Source organism: Jaculus jaculus (assembly GCF_020740685.1).
Source record: "Jaculus jaculus isolate mJacJac1 chromosome Y unlocalized genomic scaffold, mJacJac1.mat.Y.cur SUPER_Y_unloc_2, whole genome shotgun sequence".
NCBI classification, from domain to species: Eukaryota; Metazoa; Chordata; class Mammalia; order Rodentia; family Dipodidae; genus Jaculus; species Jaculus jaculus.
The window spans coordinates 2,382,714-2,398,004 of NW_025423387.1; the positions used below are offsets into that span (position 1 = coordinate 2,382,714).

At 40.0% G+C, this 15,291-nt stretch overlaps 1 pseudogene; it reads left to right on the plus strand.

Annotated features, from left to right (window-relative positions):
- Positions 1 to 958: 958 nt before the first annotated feature.
- On the plus strand, positions 959 to 11,746 carry LOC123457181 (annotated as a pseudogene).
- Positions 11,747 to 15,291: the final 3,545 nt, after the last annotated feature.

The following is a 15,291-nucleotide window of genomic DNA, read 5'->3' on the forward strand; positions in this document are numbered from 1 at the left end:
TTTTCTGTTAGGAAAATCAGGTTCATTAATGACAGTACAATTTGCAGAACAAAATAGGAAACATGGCTGTACCTACCAAGTGCACATTCTTGTTTCAATTTTCAGGGGATTTTCACACCCTCTACCTGGCCTCTAATGATCTGTCAGCAATAAGTGAAAATGGGCTCTCAGGCTTTACTTTCGAAATATTTCATTTTATGATGGTTATAAGATAATGTCTGTGACATTTTATATGAGGTAAGTCAAATATGTTTAACTACTAAAACTGACCTATTTGAATGCTAACTTAAATTGCTCTGTCATATTTACATTGAAATATCTCATTTTGCATGAGGATTTGAGTTTCTGTTGGTAGTTCACAGAACCTGAAGTTTATAAGTCATGGTAGAACTTCACACCAACCAGAAGACATTGTGTAATTCCTTGAAGATGCTCACATTTGGAAAAATCATGCTAAATTCCATTCATTTCAGTCACTACTTACAGATGGTGAGCAAAGTTCATTCTGTGTAAACCTACAATTTGGTGAAAGTCCACCAAGCTCAATGACTATAATTGGTTTTTATTCCTTTCCTTTCTGGAAGTAGGGTCTCACGTGCCTCAAGCTGGCCTCATCTTTAGCTGATTACCTGGAAATCCTGAGCCTTCTGTATTCCCATCCCATGTGTAAGGACTATAGCAGTGTGCTCCTATAGCCAGACACTCTTGCCTTATTAATAAAAATAATGTTTAGTGAAGATTCCATAGAGTTGTAACAGTAGGAAGGCATGGCAAAACATAGTCTTATTACAGGAAACCAATGATTAATACAGGAATATCTCCACCACTTTGGACATGAGAATTTTACATACTGAGTTCTAGAACAGCCGGTATAAAAGAAATCTACCAGAGCCAGCCTAGTAAATGACCATGCACTTCATTGGCATGAAGAACAGGAGAGGAGAATCTGCTCCTGAGCATGGAGGAGGACATCCTCATCTGCAAGTCACCTCTCCTTGACTTAGGTGAGGATGTGGAGCTCTCTTAGTGTATGAGAGGCAATGTAATAAAATTTTGGGATGAAATACTGACATTTTACAAGTGTACATGATTCAAATTATAATTCAGAATAGCCCCAGAAATTTGTGGGTAAGTGAGAACATGTATTAATATCAACACCTCACACTGGTGTTTCTCCTTAGTGGTAAAAGAGTCATGAATTCTTTGCACAAAAGTGGTAATATGGAGAACATTGGCAGCCGTACACATATTTATAGCAAATAATGAAAACATCAGGGCATGAGGGATTGCTTAGTGGTTAAGGCATTCACCTGCAGAGCCAAAGGGATGAGGTTTGATTCCCCAGGACCCACTTTGGCCAGATGAACAAGGAGGCACATGCATCTGGGGTTTGTCTGCAACGTCTGTAGGCCCTGATGAGCCCATTCTCTCTCTCTCTCTCTCTCTTTCTGTCAAATAAGTAAATAAAAATAGAATAATTTAAAAATTCAAAACATCATTTGAACCTAATAATGTGGCACAACCTTAATATGCTAACCATTGCCAGAAATCACAACCAACATGCACTAGCATGGGGGATGATCAGAAGTTCAGGGATAACCTAAGCTACATAATGTCTTCAGAGACAGCTTCAGCTACAACTGTGTTCTCACTGGACCCAGTTGACAGCAACTCAAATAGAATAGCTTTCCCCAAACTACTCTCAGGAGACATATTCATGTTGAAAGTATGTTCAGAGCTTTCCGAGAACATTTGTACAGTCCTATCAGTAAGATTAAAATTGAGACAGGCTGGCACATGTCTGTCCCCCCAGTGCTGGGGAAGCCAGGAGGAGAATATGTCGAAGATAATTTGCTTTGCAAAGCTGCATTAATCAGTGGCATTTCACTTAAGTGATAGGTCTTGTGTGGCCATGTGTCACTGATGAAAACACTCAGACACAACTTCAAGCTTTATATGCACACATGCATACACACAGGAGTGCATACTGAATACACATATGTATTCAATAAATGAATAAGCAACAGGAAAAGGAAAACCAGAAATAAGACATAAAAATGAAAACTCAATTCAGTGATTGTATTTCAGATGTTTTCAAAGTCTATGCATTCAGATAAAGTGTGTGAAACTTTCCCCATGGTGTAAAGTCAGAGGATGGTTGTTGAATGTTGAACTGTAAAGGAGAATGAGAAGGAGCTGCAAACACGATGTGGCACAGGAAGTCACACAGAAGTGTGGAACAATTGTCAGAAGTTGATGTGAGACAGAGTAAAGCTGTGAAAATGCAGTTTCCTTTTAGACTGTCAACTGTAATGTAGCACTGCTACTTCCTCAAGTAAAAGTAATGTGGAGGGCTGGAGAGATGGCTTAGCAGTTAAGTGCTTGCCTGTGAAGCCTAAGGATCCCGGTTCCAGGCTCGGTTCCCCAGGTCCCACGTTAGCCAGATGCACAAGGGGGCGCACGCATCTGGAGTTCGTTTGCAGATACTGGAAGCCCTGGTGCGCCCATTCTCTCTCTCCCTCTATCTGCCTTTCTCTCCGTGTCTGTTGCTCTCAAATAAACAAATAAAAAATGAACAAAAAGTATTTAAAAAAAGTAATGTGGAATATTAGTTGATATGTGCTGGATGTCTTCTAACCTTATTTAGGGAAAATGGCACATGTCGACTCTACAGACTTCAGGCAGCCAATTACAAACCTTGGATTTTTGCTGCTATATGTAAGTACTTCTTTTCTTACTATGGCTAGAAAAAACAATCTTTACAGGACATTTTCCTTCAACATGGTATTATATGCTATCCTTTCACTTTTCTTCAATATCTGACAGATGACTATTTGTGCTTGAGAGGTTGACTTTTGTCATTCTTTCAGTGTATCGAAGACTACACATTGAACCAGTTGAATGGAAAATTGACAACTCAAAGGGTTCATGGCTCCTCGATAATTCATATGATGCCTATCCAAGAGTCTGGATCCGACAACTTTATAATAAAGATGTAGGTGGGTATAATTATCATGACTACCTGCTATTGACGTAAGCATCTTAGTGTAGCACCACATCTTCCATCCTGCAACAATCCAAAAATATTATACCAACTATGCAAGACATGATTATAAGTATTGGTGCTTCAAACATGCACATTATAAGAATGAATTGAATGTAGTTCTTCACAAGAATGGCTATCTAAATTCTACAAAAGGTTTGTCCTCATTAAAAATGCATATTGTGAAATTCTCTAACCTCAGACTGTATTCATTACGTGAATACTTAAGGAAGACATTATAGGATTTTTTTGGTTTCGGCTTGTACAATTATTGATAGAAGGGAAGTCATGGAAAATTGGTGGGGGGAGAGCCATCTTATACTGGCAATATATAAAGCTTCATTCATATATAACATACTTCTTTTTTTATTAGTTTTCTTTTCAGTAAATACAGGCAGTTTGGTACCATTATTTAGGCTCATCTGTGATCTACGCCCTCCTATTGGACCCTCCTTGTTAATGAAAATGGGCATGCATTGTGGAGTTAGCCCCAGTAATTGGTATGATAAATGTCTCTGCAAATCATGACCCAACATGTGACTCTGACATTCTTTCTGCCCCCTCTTCCACAAAATTTCTCTGACCCATGTTAAGTTCATTTTTGGTCTGCTTCAGTGCTGAGGTGTTGGGAGCCTCTGAGGCTCTGGCTCTCTGATTTGGTAGGAGTTGATTTTTCTCTGCGTTGATCTCCTTCCCCTTTGTGCTGGTATCCGGTTCACAGGAAAACATCACCCTTGCTTATTTCGCCAGTTGTCCTTAGTTTCAGTTGGGCCCCTTTTGAGGAATGTTGGGGCAGCTCTCTTCTTAGGATCTGCATCTATCTGGAAAAGAGAAGCAGATTCTCCAACAGAGAGTAAGTTAGCATCCGGAAAATTGAGATAACACTTACTTTTTTCATAGACAGTATGATAGGTTTAGGCCCTCTTATACCCCATGATTGATGGTAGCTTGATATTGTAGAGGGGGCTTGTGTTTGGGTATGGTTCTGACTTGTTTCCCAGCTCCAGCTATGGGTCTAGTACCACTGAGTGGATCAGTTAGCCAAATCAAGAACAATTGATTCCTCACCATGGCTGTGTACCACTATTGCACTTGTGTGGGCATCACATCCGGTTATTTGTTGCTAATTATGTTAAACAATGTGTTGCTTGGACAGATCTTGGTCATTTCCCCCAGTTGCCTATGTAGCACCTTCTAGCGCTAGACACGCTGACTGTCTGGGGACTGACTCTCTCCTGGCTTCCAGTCATGTCATTCCATTTTACGCGTCAGCTGTGTATGGAATCTTCAGCAATAGGGTCTTACCACTTGCCTTTGGTGGGTCATCAAGTACTCTGACAGAAGTCTGTCATTGTTTTGGGAAACCTTGTAGGCTTCTCTGATCAAAAGCTCATTGTGGATGGTAGGCCCAAGCTGGAAGTGGGGGTTTCAGGTCAGTGTCAACTAAAAAATAGAGGGAAAAGATAACTAATATACAAGAGTTAGAGGGGATAGAGATAGAGGGGAGTGGGAGAGAGGGAAGGAGGGAAGATGTAGGAGATTTAGGTCAGTCTTGATCCTACCCTCTCCAGTGTCTTGTGGTTCAGGTGTTTCCTGTGAGGGTCTAGTGAAGGTTCAGCCATTTGGTCTGTCTTTTAGGAAGTAGAATTTTATGGTACCATTGCCGTTTGGGTCCGGATTACTGTTTTCCACCCTTTGATTCCCTCCCCGCCCTCCAATCCATCTTATTGTCTAGTCCATGAGGTGCTTGCTACCATACTTTTTTTTCTAAATTTGTGTTGATGTTCCTTGACTGGTGGCAACTTAAAGAGTAATAGTGAGTGTACCTCTCAGCAATTGTGGAGGAAAAGAAAAACAGCTGTGTTAGTCAACTCTCAAGGTAAAAACAAACAAACAAAAAAAGATCATTTTTGTCCCTTTTGCAGAAGATTTAGTCTGTGTTATGTGGAAATCAAGAATCCGGACCTTTGATGACTTACAACATACTGATGATGTCTGAACTGTCTTGGGAGGACTGTCCATGTCATAACAGAGGGGGGAAAAACATGAAGAAAATCAACCCTGTTCATAGTATGATGTTCGCAGGCATAATGGACACCCTTAGAAATGATTCCAGCTTTTAGAGTTTGCCAGCTTTTGTGAATCACGTTCTCACAAGGAAGTGAGCTTCGCAGTTGTTATTGTAGTTTCCTCGAATTGATGCAACTAGTTTAACGGGAAGTTCATCCAATGTATAATCTGAGTCTATCATCCAAAATACATTACAATATGCAACATAATGTAAAGCATTGATTATTCTTCCATAAAAAGTAAGAGTGGTACATACACACTGTATACATTTGAAGGTATAATTTAAAATTAAAATTAAGACTTCATGCATTCCTAACATCAGGGTTTTGATAAATGAACAAAATGTCTTAACACTATGATGTTTGGCATATATGTTCTATATAGTAATGGAAGCCCCATTTGCTGAGGCAGTAAATCCTTAGTAAAATTAACCTCCAAATCTTGGACTTCTGAAATGGCTTACCTCTTTGGAGATGCAGGTCAACCTCATGGGTATTGTGGGCTATGCCTTGTGAGGGAGGGAGGGGAGAGGCAATATCTCTGTGCAAAATGTCCCAACTAGTGGCTCTAACAATCCTTCAGCCTCCTCTTTCACAAAATTCCCTGTGCCATACTGGGAGCATTTAAAGTCTACGTCAGTGATGGGGTCTTAGGATCATCTGGATCTCTAGTTCAGTAGGTGCTGAGTGTCCTCAGTATCTTTTTCCATCACCCTTATGCTGATAACAACTTAACTAAGACAGTGGTATTCTTGCTTGTTTCTTCAATTCTTCTGTGCTTTCAGCTGGGGCTGCGGCTGGGGTGGAAACACTAGATCTTTTAATTCCCCAGGTCAACTTCCCATCTAAAAAAGAGTAGCAGAGTCTCCAACGGTGTATGAACATAAACACCAGTTAAATGGGATAATATTAACTAATTTAGAGAGAATTAAGAGGGTTTACACACTCTTATAGTGTGAGGTTAGTGGGAACATAACAATGGAAAGTAGATCCATTATCTGCATATGATTCTGACTTGTTTCCCAGTTCCAGATATGATTCCCTTTCCACTGAGCAGATCTGTTCACAAGTCCAAGAGCAGTTGGTTACCCACCATGGCTGTGTGCCACTATTGCAATTGTGTGAGCATCATGTCAAGTTGTTTATTTCTGGGTCGCTTAGACTTTGAGTTGCTTAGACAAATGTTGCCCACTTCCCCCTGGTAGCTCATGTAGCGCCTTCCAGCACTCGATGGGCTAATTGTCTGGGGTGTGGCTCTCCTCCTGATTACAACCATGATCCATGTCAACAGCCTTTGGTGTCTTCAGCAGTCAGGGTCTTACCATTAACCTCTGGTTGGTGATCAAGTGCTCTCACAGACATTGGTCTTGTTTGTATTGGGAAAACTAATAGGTCTCTCTGATCATCAGCTCATTATGGATATTGAACACATACTGGAACAGGGAATTATGGGCCATGGCCAAAGGCAAGAAAAATCAAAAAGCCAGAGAAGAAAAAGAAACATGAGAAATTTGACGTTAGGTCTCATCTCACCCTCTCCAGGTCCCTTCTATTCAGGTACTTCCTCTAAGGTCCTACCTATTGAGGATTCCACCTTTTAGTCAGAATTTCAGGGTATAGAATTCTTTGGTACCAGTTCATTTTGGGTCCAGTTGTGTGCCCACACCACCTTTTCCCTTTACTCCAGCCCTATGCTCCCTATTGTCCAAGCCTCAAGATGCTATTCAGTTATGTCAGCAACTCGGGCTGATCCAGATTAGGAAATGCAGATGAGTGAGAGTATGTGGTGGTTGTCTTTCTGTGATTTTCTGTGTCTTTTCTGTGATTGTGTGAGTTCACTGAGTATGATCTGCTCTAAGTTCAACCATTTTTCCACAAATTTCAAAGTGTTATTTTTTATTACTGCTGAGTAGAATTCCATTGTGTAGATGTCCCACATCTTGCTTATCTATTCATGCAGTGATGGACATCTGGGTTGATTCCAGTTTTGAGCTATTAGGAATTGAGTAGCTATAAGTGTGGGTGAGCAAATATTTCTCAACTGAGATGTGGAACTTTTGTGGTAAATGCCCAGTAAGGGAATAACAGCATCTGCTGGCAACCCTATATCCATCCTCCCCAGCAATCTCCAGATTGATTTCCACAAGGGTCTACCAGCTGCCATTCCCAACCCCAGTGAGTTAGTGTTACTGTTTTTTTACAGCCTTTCCAACATTTGTTTACATTTGATTTTTATCCTTACAGGTGTGAGGTGGAATCTCATAGTAGTTTTAATTTACATTTCTCTAATGGTTAGGGATGTTGAAATTTTTATTAAGTGTGTGTTACCCCTTTGTAATTCTTCCTCTGAGAATTCCCTATGTGGTTCTCTGCTCCACTTTTTCAGTGGTTAGTTTGATGCTTTATTGTTTAGATTTCGAGTTCTTTAATATTCTAGATATTAGGCTTCTGTCAGTGGTATAGCTGGCAAAGACTTTCTCCTTTTTAGTGGGGAATCTATTCACTTTGGTTGTGGTATGTTTGTCTGTGCAAAAGTTTTGCAGCTTCATGAGATACCATTGACTGACTGCATGTTTAATTTCCTTGGCTACTGTAGTTTTGTTCAGTAAGTCTTTTCCCAGTCCTATATCATGCAAAGTGCTTCCCATTATTTCTTTGAGTAATTGAAAAAAAAATTCATGTCTTATATTGAGGTCTTTAATCCATTTGGACTTGATTTTTCTCCATGGCAAAATGAATGGGTCTAATTTCATTTTTCTACATATCGTCATCCAATTTATCCAATACCACTTGTTGAAGATGCTGTCTTTTCTTCAGTCTATATTATTGGCATCTTTGTCAAAGACCAGGCAGCTGTAGTTGCTTGCCCTAAAGTCTGGGTCTTCAAATTTGTTGCATTGATCTATGTTTCATTTTTATTCCAGTACCATGCTGGTTTTTGTCACTATGGCTTTGTTACATAGCTTTAGATCAGGTATGGTGGTACCACCAGAAGTGCTTCTTTTAACGAGGTATATTTGGATATCTTAGGCCTTTTGTCATCCCATATAAATTTTGATATCATTTTTTTCAGTCTCTGTGAAGAATGATGGAATTATTTTATTGGTATTGCATTAATCCTCTACACTGGTTTGGGTAGAATTGCCATTTTCACAATATTAATTCTACCTATCCATCTTATCAAGCCCTGCTCTATTTCTTTAGTGTGTTTATATTTTCATTATATGTGTCTTTCACATCCTTTCTTAGTGTTATTCCAAGGGATTTTATTTTTTTGCTATTGAAAATGGGACAGCATCACTGATTTATTTCTATGAATATTTGTCCTTTTCATACAGAAATAATACTGATTTTTGTGCATTAATTTTGTTTTGTTTTGTGCCACTTAGCTGAAGGAATGTATCAACTTTAGAAGTATGGGGATGGAGACTTTTTGGTCACTTATATAAACGATCATATCATCTGCAAATAGGGCTAACTTGAGTTCTTCCCTTAAAATTTGAATCCCTTTTTATAACTTTCTCCTTTCTTATTGCTTGGGCAAGTAATTCCAGTACTATGTTGAAGAGCAGAAGTGAGAGTGGACACCCCTGTGTTCTTTCTTATCTCAGTGGGAACTCCTTGAGTTTTTCCCCAGTAAGTATTATTTGAGATTTAGGAGCTTTTTATATACCCTTTATTGTGTTGAGATATAAACCCTCCATGCCTATTCTTTCCAGTGTTGTGATCAAGAAGTGGTGCTGTATTTTTTCAAAGGCCTTCCCTGCATCAATCAGGATGATCATGTGATTTTTATGGTTCAGTTTATTTATGTGGCATATTATGTTGACTGGTTTCTGTATGTTAATCCAGTCCTACATCCCTGGCGTGTAGCCTACCTTATCAAAGTTGATAATGCTTTTGATGCATTATTAAGTTATTCAAGTCTATCAATTTTACAATTTCTATTTTGATTTCTTCCATGACCCATTCATTGTTTAAAAGTGTATTGTTTTGTCTCCATGACTTGGTGGAATTCTTCATGCATCTCTTGCTGTTGATTCCTTGCTTAAAATCATTGTGATCTGTCATGATGCAGGAAGTTACTTCAATTTTCCTGACTTTGTGAAAGCATGCTTCATGGCCTAAAATATGGTCAAGTTTTAGAAGATTCCATGGGCTGCTGAGAAGAATGTGTATTCTGTAGGGCTGGGGTGGAAAGTTCTGTAGGTTTCTGTTAGGTCTAGTTTATCTATGATGCTGTTGAGCTATCTTTATTTCACTGCTGATATTCTCCTTGGATGATCTATTGGTGATAGTAGAGTATTGGTCTCTGACTATGATGGTGTTAGTGTTTATTTCTCTTTTCTTGTCAAGTAGATTTTGTTTGATAAACTGTGGTGCACCTGGTTGGCATATATATGTATGATTTTTTATGTGCTCCTGTTGGATCATTCTCTTGTTGGGTAAGAAATGGCCTTCTTTGTACTTTTGGATTACTTTTATTTTGAAGTTTGCGTCTCAGATATTAATATAGCAACACCTGCTTGTTGTTTATTTATTCGTGTAGGTGGAATATTCAAGCTTTTACCCTAAGGTGGTGTCTATCTTTAGTGGTGATGTGGGTTTCTTGGACAGAAGATAGAAAGGTTCAGTTTTTTAAAATACAACCTGATAACCTGTGTCTTTTTGGGGTGAGTTAAGACCACTAATATTTAAAGTTATTGCTGTGAGCTTTGAATTAATCCCTGCCATGATGAGGAGTTTTGTGGGGCATGGTGCTTCCTTTTGTTATGTACTGTTTTGAGAATGGTTTATTTTGGCTATTGTGGTTTTCTTTTTGCTGGGCTCTGAGATTGTTTTTTAAGTTAGTTTTCTATTCAGCAAATACATGCAGTTTGGTACCATTGTTAGGCTCATCCATGACCTACCCCCTCCCCATTGTCCCCTCCTTGTTGAGGTATATGTGTCGTGCATTGTGGGGCCAGCCCACAGTTATTGGTATGATAAATGTCTCTGCATATCCTGACCCAACATGTGGCTCTAACATGCTATCCTCCTCCTCTTCCACAAAATTTCCCTGAGCCATGTTGGGTTCATTTGTGGTCTGCTTCAGTGATGAGGTGTTGGGGGCCTCTGAGGCTCTGGCTCTCTGGTTTGGTAGGAGTTGATTTTTCTCTGCGTTGGTCTCCTTCCCCCTGGTGCTGGTACCCTGTTCAACAGGAAAACAGCACCCTTGCTTCTTTCACCAATTTTCCTTAGTTTCAGTCAGGGCCCTTTTGAGGTATGATGGGGTGGCTCTCACCTTACATCTACATCTATCTGAAAAGGAGAAGCAGATTCTCCAATGGAGAGTAAGTTAGCACCAAGACAAATGAGATAACCCTTACTTTGTTTTTTTTAGAGGGTTTAATAGGTGTAGGCCCTCTTGTACCCCATGACTGATGGTAGCTTGATATTGGAGAGTGTGATTATGTTTGGATATGGTTCTGACTTGTTTCCCAGCTCCAGCTATGGTTCCCGTACCACTGAGGGGATTATTTAGCCAAATCAAGAGCAGTTGGTTCCCCACCATGTCTGTGTGCCACTATTGCACTTGTGTGGGCATCACACAAAGTTATTTGTTGCTAATTAGGTTAGACAATGAGTTGCTTGGACAGATCTTGGTCATTTCCCCCGGTTTCCCATTAGCACCTTCTGGCACTAGACTCGCTGACTTGGGACTGATTATCTCCTGACTTCCAGCCATGCCATTCCATTTTACGTGTCAGCTGCATATGGTGTCTTCAGCAATAGGGTCTTACCACTAACCTTTCGTGGGTCATCTAGTACTCTGACAGAAATCTGTCACTCTTTTAATAAACCTTGTAGGTTTCTCTGATCAAATGCTCATCTGGAAAGAATTCACAAGAAGATAGTGAAGACTCAGAAGAAAAAGATGTGAAGACCAAGAAAGATGATTCTCACTCAGCAGAAGACAGTGAAGATGAAAAATATGATCACAAAAATGTGCGCTAGCAATGGCAGGCAGCATCTAAAGCAGCATCTACACAGAGAGAGATGCTCTTGGAGGATGTGGGCAGTGAGGAAGAGCTAGAGGAAGAAGATGAGGCAGCATTCCAGGAAAAAGATTCTGGCAGCGATGAGGATTTCCTAATGGAAGATGATGATGACAGTGACTATGGAATTTCAAAACAGAAAAAACAAAAAGATGGTTAAGAAGTCCAAACCTGATAGAAAAGAAAAGAAGATGCCAAAACCCAGACTAAAGGCTACAGTGACACCAAGTCCAGTAAAAGGCAAAGGAAAGGTGGGCCGCCCCACAGCTTCAAAGGTGTCAAAGGAAAAGACGCTTTCTCCCAAAGAAGAAGAAGAGCCAGAGAGCTCTCCAGAAAAGAAGGCGTCTGCAAGTCCTCCACCTGAGAAGTCTGGAGATGAAGGGTCTGAAGATGAAGCCCAGTCTGGGGAAGATTAAAAGTGATGATGGTTTGGGGAGAGATTTTATTAAAAAAAAAATAAAAAAAGCAAAAAAGAAGGGGAAAATGGAAAGCTACATAAGATAGAACATGGTATTGGCTATTGGCTATGGCCTGACTCATGGGCTTTCAGTGCTTGTTTCCACTTGTTGAAAATAGTCTCTCTCTCTCTCTCTCTCTCTCTCTTGCTCTCTCTCTCTCTCTTTCACTCTCTCTCAGAAAACCATTGTACATTGAAGTGTTTAAGTTACCATTTTTTCTGTTTTTCTCTTCTCTTTGCCAACTCTTCCCCCCCCCCACAATGAAAGCCATGTCAAATTAATCACTGGATTGATGCTTCATCTTTTTATTTTTAATGGGAGGTATGCCACGACTGTAAAGCAATAAGATCTGAGATGGACACTATGGAAACTGCTTTTTGCTAAAGAATAGCAAGTTGAACAGTAATCAAAAAATAACAGATCTTAGTTAAAAAGTGATTGCTTCTTTATTTTCCTTTACTTTTTACAAACAAGTTGTTATCTAACCTGAGTTTATATACATAAATGTCCAAAGGAAAAAAAAAAAACATGACTCTAAACTTGCACTGATGAGGCAAGTAGGTAAACATGAATTCTGAATTGTTACTGAAAGTACTCATGTTGTTTCCTGTGGAGTATGTGAGGAATAGGGTTCCTGAGCTTGCATGAGGATCCGGGTTTTTTTAAATTTTATACCTATTCTTAGATTCAGAGCCAGTGATCCTGTTATTCCTTTATTGTCCTTAATAAGCTTAAAAAAAACAGAGATCGCCAAAACTGAAATCACTCCCAATTTCATATTTCATTCTCCAATGGTTTGTGTTTTTAGACTATATATATATATGCTATTTTTTGGATAAAATTTTACCCAGAACCAAAAAATTAAAGAAAATGAGGGAGAGATGCCCTAGAATTTAAATAGTAAGATAAAGCTACACATCTGGATTTCTTTCATACTGACAATGTTAAGGTTTTAACCAAATAAAATTCCAGCTAATGTGAAACTCAGTAAAAAAAAAAAAAAAAAAAGTTCATTGTGGATGATAGCCCCATGCTGGCACTGTGAGTCACAGGTCAGTGCCCACTAAGAAAATGAGGAAGAATATAACTAATATACAAGAGTTAAGGTGGAGAGAGAGAAAGAGAGGGAGGGAGAAGGAGAGGGAGGGAGGGAAGATGTAGAAGGTTTAGTTAAATTGATCCTACCCTCTCCAGTGTCTTGTGGTTCAGGTGTTTCCTGTAAGGGCCTGGTAAAGGTTCAGCCATTTGGTCTGCCTTTTAGGAAGTAGATTTTTATGGTACCATTGTCGTTTGGGTCTAGATTACTGCTTCCCAACTCTTCCATGCCCTCCTCTCCCTCCCCATCCATCCTAGTGTATAGTCTATGAGATGCTTGCTGGGTATGTAAGGTATCTTGGGTAGATTCAGGTTAGGTGCTGTAGATGAGTGAGACTATGTGGCGTATTTTTCTGTGATTGGGTAAGTTCACTGAGGATGATCTGTTTCAGGTTCACCCATTTTTCCTCAAATTTCATTGTGTCATTTTTTTTTTCTTACTGCTGTATAGAATTCCATTGTGTAGATATACCACATCTTTGTTATCCATTCTTCTAATGATGGACATCTGGGTTGGTTCCAGCTCTTAGCTATTATGAATTGAGCTGCTACAAACATGGTTGAGCAAATCACTCTGGCCTGTGGTTTGAAGGTTTTAGGGTGGATGCCCAGTAAGGGAATAACTAGGTCTGTTGGTATCTCTACAGTCAGCTTTTTCAGGTGTCTCCATATTGCTTTCCAAAGGTTTTTGATTGTCCTGTGTGGAATATTCCCTCATGTATTCTCTGTAGGTTTGGCTTTCTGTTCATAATTGTAGAGTAGACTTATTTTCATGGAAAATTTTTCTTTCAGCATCTATCCTGAGGGATACTTTTGCTGGGTAGGGTACTTTGTTTTGAAGCCATAGTTTTTCAGACTCTTAAGTGTTCCATTCCAGGCCCTTCTACGTTTCAGGGATTCCATTTATAACTCTCATGTTATTCTACTGAGGTTGCCTTTGTATGCCGTAAATTGCTTTTCTCTCATTACTTTTAGCACTCCCTTTGATTTCATTGTTAAGAGTTTTTTTTTTAATTTAATTTATTAGTTTTCATATCAGTGAATAAAGGCAGTTTGGTACCATTATTTAGGCTCATCTGTGATCTACCCCCTCCCATTAGACCCTCCTTGTAAATGAAAATGGGTCGTGCATTGTGGAGTTAGACCCCAGTTATTAGTATGATAAATGTCTCTGCAAATCATGACCCAACATGTAACTCTGACATTCTTTCCGCCCCCTCTTCCGCAAAATTTCCCTGAGCCATGTTGGGTTCATTTGGGTCTGCTTCAGTGCTGAGGTGTTGGGGGCCTCTGAGGCTCTGGCTCTCTGATTTGGTAGGAGTTGATTTTTCTCTCCGTTGATCTCCTTCCCCTTTGTGCTGGTATCCGGTTCACAGGAAAACATCACCCTTGCTTATTTCGCCAGTTGTCCTTAGTTTCAGTTGGGCCCCTTTTTAGGTATGTTGGGTCAGCTCTCTTCTTAGGATCTGCAACTATCTGGAAAAGAGAAGCAGATTCTCCAACGGAGAGTAAGTTAGCACACAGAAAATTGAGATAACACTTACTTTTTTGATACACAGTTTGATAGGTGTAGGCCCTCTTATACCCCGTGATTGATGGTAGCTTGATATTGTAGAGTGGGCTTGTGTTTGGGTATGGTTCTGACTTGTTTCCCAGCTCCAGCTAAGGGTCTAGTACCACTGAGTGGATCAGTTAGCCAAATCAAGAGAAATTGATTCCTCACCATGGCTGTGTACAACTATTGCACTTGTGTGGGCATCACAACCAGTTATTTGTTGCTAATTAGGTTAAGCAATGTGTTGCTTGGACAGATCTTGGTCATTTCCCCCAGTTGCCTATGTAGCGCCTTCTGGCACTAGACACGCGGACTGTCTGGGGACTGACTCTCTCCTGGCTTCCAGCCATGTAATTCCATTTTACACGTCAGCTGTGTATGGAGTCTTCAAAAATAGAGTCTTACCACTGGCCTTTGGTGGGTCATCAAGTACTCTGACAGAAGTCTGTCATTGTTTTGGGAAACCTTGTAGGTTTCTCTGATCAAAAGCTCATTGTGGATGGTAGGCCCAACCTGGAAGTGGGGGTTTCAGGTCAGTGTCCACTAAGAAATTGAGGAAAAAGTTAACTAACATACAAGAGTTAGAGAGGAGAGAGATAGAGGGGAGCGGGGGAGAGGGAGGGAGGGAAGATGTAGGAGATTTAGGTCAGTCTTGATCCTACCCTCTCCAGTGTCTTGTGGTTCAGGTGTTTCCTGTAAGGGTCTAGTGAAGGTTCAGCCATTTGGTCTGTCTTTTAGGAAGTAGAATTTTATGGAACCATCGCCGTTTGGGTCCAGATTACTGTTTTCCACCCTTTGATTCCCTCCCCGCCCTCCCATCCATCTTATTGTCTAGTCCATGAGGTGCTTGCTGGGTATGTAAGGCATCTTGGGCAGATTCAGTTTAGGTGTTGCAGATGAGTGAGACTATGTGTCGATTTATTTTCTGTGATTGGGTAAGTTCGCTGAGAATGATCTGTTCCAGGTTCAACCATTTTTTCTCAAATTTCTTTATGTCGTTTTTTCTTACTGCTGTATAGAATTCCATTGTGTA